The sequence below is a fragment of the Triticum aestivum genome, chromosome 1D, assembly GCF_018294505.1.
Source record: "Triticum aestivum cultivar Chinese Spring chromosome 1D, IWGSC CS RefSeq v2.1, whole genome shotgun sequence".
Taxonomy (NCBI): domain Eukaryota; kingdom Viridiplantae; phylum Streptophyta; class Magnoliopsida; order Poales; family Poaceae; genus Triticum; species Triticum aestivum.
This window is the reverse complement of record NC_057796.1, coordinates 443892623-443897434: the sequence shown is the minus strand read 5'-3', so window position 1 is coordinate 443897434 and position 4812 is coordinate 443892623.

Below are 4812 nucleotides of genomic sequence, written 5' to 3'. Positions count from 1 at the left end.
GCGTCGTGTTCATGGGGAGGCAACGGAATGCGTCGTGTTCATGGGGAGGCAACGGAATGCATCGTGTTCATCGGGAGGCAACGGAACGCGTGGGAGCCAACCGGCTGGGTCGGAACGGAATGCGAGGTCGTGTTCATCGGGAGGGCTTGGACAGAACAGGCGATGGAAACGATGGAAACAAGGCCTGGCGTACCGCAAAACGGAGGAAACGGACCTCCTACGTTCGGAACGGGGTCCTGTTGATCGGGAGGGGTGTGGTGTACCACAAAACGGAGGAAACGGACCTCCTACGGTCGAAACGGGGGTCCTGTTGATTGGGAGGGGTGTGGCGTACCGCAAAATGGAGGAAACGGACCTCCTACGGTCGAAACGGGGGTCCTGTTGATCGGGAGGGGTGTGGCGTACCGCAAAACGGACGAAACGGACCTCCTACGGTCGAAACGGGGGTCCTGTTGATCGGGAGGGGTGTGGCGTACCGCAAAATGGATGAAACGGACCTCCTACGGTCGAAACAGGGGTCCTGTTCATCGGGAGGGGTGTGGCGTACCGCAAAACGGGACTCCACGGGATACTGTTCATCTCCACCGTCGACCTCCTCCAGCCTCCACGGGCTACCGTCGACCTCCTCCAGCCTCCACGGGCTCCTGTTCATACAGCCTCCACCGCGCGCTACTCCACCGGCTACTGTTCAACCACCCCTCCACGGGCACCCCTCCACCGTCCACTGTTCATCCAGCCCTCCACACCACGGGGTCCTGTTCAACCACCCCTCCACGGGCACCCCTCCACCGTCTACTGTTCATCCAGCCCTCCACACCACGGGGTCCGGTTCATCCAGAGGCAACGCCACCGCTCACTGTTCATCCAACCCCCCCCCCCCCCCCCCGCAACACTCACTGTTCATCCAATCGATCAGCTTCAGTTAGCTGCAGTAGCGAAGGAATCACTCGATCGGGTTCATTTAAAAGCCATCGATCAATCGCTCGGGTTCAGTAACGTGTAGCCTGCAGTGCAATCGCTCGGGTTCAGTTAGAGCCCAACACCTCACTCGGGTTCAGTTAGAGCCAACGCCTCGCACACACGCGCGTACGTGTATGAGAGAAACGCGCATCGCTCGGCCCCCGACCTCCCACCGTAACCGAGAACTCCCCGAAATTTTCCTCCCCCTCGCTTCTACCACGGTTTTTTCCGTCATGGACGGCCCAAAGAATGTCATGCAGCTGCGTCCCCGGCCCACCCAGGACGAAAAGCCCATTTTCTATCATGATTTTTTGTCATAGAAGTAGGAGCCAACTGCCGGGTGAGCGGATGAGCGGCTCAACGAGCCACGGCTTGATGCCGGATAGGATGAGGCCGTTGGCCCGCTCGACCTAGCCGTTGGACTGCGGGTGTGCCACGGATGCCATGTCGAGGCGGATGCCGGAGACGGAGCAGTATTGCGCGAGTGCGCCCTTGGCGAAGTTGGTGTCGTTGTCCGTGATGATGTTGTTCGGCATGCCATAACGTACCGCGATGTCTTTGATGAACCGGACGGCCGTTGGCCCGTCCAGCTTCTTGATTGGCCTTGCTTCGATCCATTTGGTGAACTTGTCCACTGCCACCAGCAAATGTGTCATGCCGCCTCGGGCGGTCTTGAAGGGTCCCACCATGTCCGAGTCCCCAGACCGCGAAGGGCCAGGCAATCGGGATGGTTCGGAGTGCTGAAGCCGGCTGGTGGCTGCGCCTGCTGAAGCGCTGGCATCCCTCGCACTTGAGGACGAGTGACTCAGCGTCTTGGAGGGCCGTGGGCCAGTAGAAACCATGGCGGAAAGCCTTGGTCACCAGGGACCGCGAGGCGGCGTCGTGGCCGCATTCGCCCTGGTGTATGTCGAGGAGGATCTCAATGCCCTGGTCCTGCTCGACGCAGCACTGGAACACGCCGGTGGAGCTGCGCTTGACGAGCTCGTTGTTGATGATGCTGTAGGCGGACGCCCGGTGTTGCACTTGCCGGGCCTCGGCTCATCCATGGGGAGAACCCCGTTCTCCAGAAACTCCGAGATGGACAGGGCCCAAGATGGGGCCAATACCATAGCAAAGACGGACACCAAGGTGGGTTCCGGAGCGGCAGCCCCTGAGCCGGCGTGAGCAGCCCCCGGGTCGGGGACGGCGATGGTCGGGTCGAGGATGACGGTGGCCGGGTCGGCAGCTTCAGTCCCCGGGCCGGGTTTGGCAACCCCCGGGCCGGGTTGAGGTGCGGCCGGGTTGTCCGGGACGTAGATGGACTCGGAGTCCGGAGACGGCTTGACGGATGGCTTGTGCAGGTGCTTGAGGGAGACGCCGGGCGGGATGGACTACCGGGACAAGGCGATCTTGGCGAGCGTGTCGGCCGCATCATTTTCCGCGCGCGAGACGTGGAGGAACTCGCAGCCCACGAAGAATCCGGACAACTTCTGGACGAGGAAGCGGTAGCTTGCCATGTTGGGGTCACGGGCGTCCCACTCACCGGAGCACTGTTGCACCACCAGATCTGATTCGCCATAGCACAGGATGCGCCGGATGCCGAGTTCCTTGGCAAGCCGGAGGCCATGCACAAGGGCTTCGTACTCGGCGACGTTGTTGGAGGTGGTGAAGTGGATCTGGAGCGCCTATCGGAGCCGGTCGCCCTTCGGGGAGGACAGCACAATGCCGGCCCCCAGGCCGAGTCGCATCTTCGAGCCGTCGAAGTGCATGCGCCAGTGCGTTGAGTCCGGCGGAGGCGGCAGGTATTGGGTCTCGGTCCAGTCGACGAGGAAGTCGGCCAGGGCTTGGGACTTGATCATAGTGCGAGGCTCGTAGAGGATGGTGTGGCCAGCTAGCTCGAGCGCCCACTTGGCGACCCGGCCAGAAGCGTCCCGGCACCCGATGATCTCATCGAGGGGGCCGTGCTGACCACTAACAATGTGCTCTTGGAAGTACTGCTTCAATTTCTTGGTGGTGAAGTACACACCGTAACATATCTTCTGGTAGTGCGGGTAGTTCTGCTTGGAGGCGGAGAGCACCTCGCTCAGGTAGTAGACTGGGTGCTGGACGGCTTGGATCTTGCGCTTCTCTGGTCGCTCAACCACCATGACCGTGCTGAGCGACCGCGAGGTCGCGGCAATGTAGAGCAACAGCGGCTCCTTCTCGGCTGGTGCGGCCAGGACGAGTGCGGTGGAGAGCATTCGCTTGAGGTCCCTGAAAGCTTCGTCCGCCTAGTAGTTCCATTCAAACGGCGTCGTATTCTTCATCAGCTGATATAGAGGCAAGGCCCTCTCGCCCAGCCGGCTGAGAAACCGGTTGACCGAGGCCAAGCAGCCGGTGAACTTCTGGACATCGCGCAGCTGAGCCGGCTTGCGCATGCGCTCGATGGCCTTGATCTTCTTCGGGTTTGCCTCAATGCCGCGCTCCGAGACGAGCAAGCCGAGTAGCTTGCCGGCTGGGACGCCGAAAACGCACTTCTCCGGGTTGAGCTTGACTTTGTATTCGCGCAGGTTGGCGAATGTTTCCTTCAGGTCGTCGAGGAGCGTGAGGTGCTGCTTGGTCATCACCACGATGTCGTTCACATAGACATGGATGTTGCGGCCGAGTTGTGGCAGCAAGCATTTCTGCATGCAGCGCTGGAAGGTGGCGCCGGCGTTCTTCAGGCCGAACGACATGGTGATGTAGCAATACACCCCAAAGGGTGTGATGAAGGACGTCTTCAGGCCGTCGGCCAGGTCCAGCTTTATCTGGTGATAGCCGGAGTAAGCATCCAGGAAGGACAGGAGTTCGCACCCGGCGGTAGAGTCGATGACTTGGTCGATCCGCGAGAGGGCGAATGGATCCTTGTTACAGGCCTTGTTCAGGCTGGTGTAGTCGATACACACGTGCCAGGTCTTGTTCTTCTTCAGGACGAGGAATGGGTTGGCCAGCCACTCGGGGTGAAACACTTCCATGATGAAGCCGGCCGCCAAAAGCTTGGCGACCTCTTCAGCAATGGTTCTTCTCTTCTCTTCGGAGAAACGTCACAGGGGTTGACGGACAGGCTTGGCGTCCTTGCGGACGTGGAGTTTGTGCTCGGCGTACTTCGTCAGGATACCCGGCATGTCCTTTGGGGTCCATGCAAAAATATCCCGATTCTCACGGAGGAAGTCGACGAGCTTGCCTTCCTATTTGTTGTCGAGGCGGGTGCCTACGACAACGTACTTGCTGCAGCTGGGGTCTTCCGGGTTCAGCTTCACTTTCTTGGTCTCCTTGGAGGGCTTGAAGGAGGCCTCGTCAGCCGGCTCCTCGGTCGGGATCGGCGCGGCTGACGTCTCGTTGGCCAGGGCGACGATCCGATTGAGTTGGCGCCGCTCCTCGGCTATGACCAGCGACTCGGCCAGCTTGGCGTCGTCTCGAGCGCACTCCAGGGACTTGCAGTAGTCGCCGGCGATGGTGATGAGGCCCTTCGGACCCGGCAGCTTCATCTTCAGGTTGGCTCAGCAGCACATGATACGCGCTGGACAGGTCCACCACCTCGAACCAGATCGGCTCGCGTCAGAAGTGGCCACTGCCGCCGAACTGGACGTCGAGCCAGATCCGGCCGATCGGGGAGCAGGAGAGGCCGGGAACAATCTTGTGGAAGATCGTCTGGGTTGGCTCCAGGTCTTTGGCCTCGAGGCCGAGCTTGGTCATGGTGTCACGGTAGAGGATGTTGATGCTGCGTCGATGAGGACGCGGGAGAACTTGCACATGCGTCGAGGTGCGATGATGGTGGGGTTGAGGACGAGGGCGTCGCCACCCGGGTTCGGCATGACAGCCGGGTGGTCCTCCTGGGTCCACGTGACCGGGCGT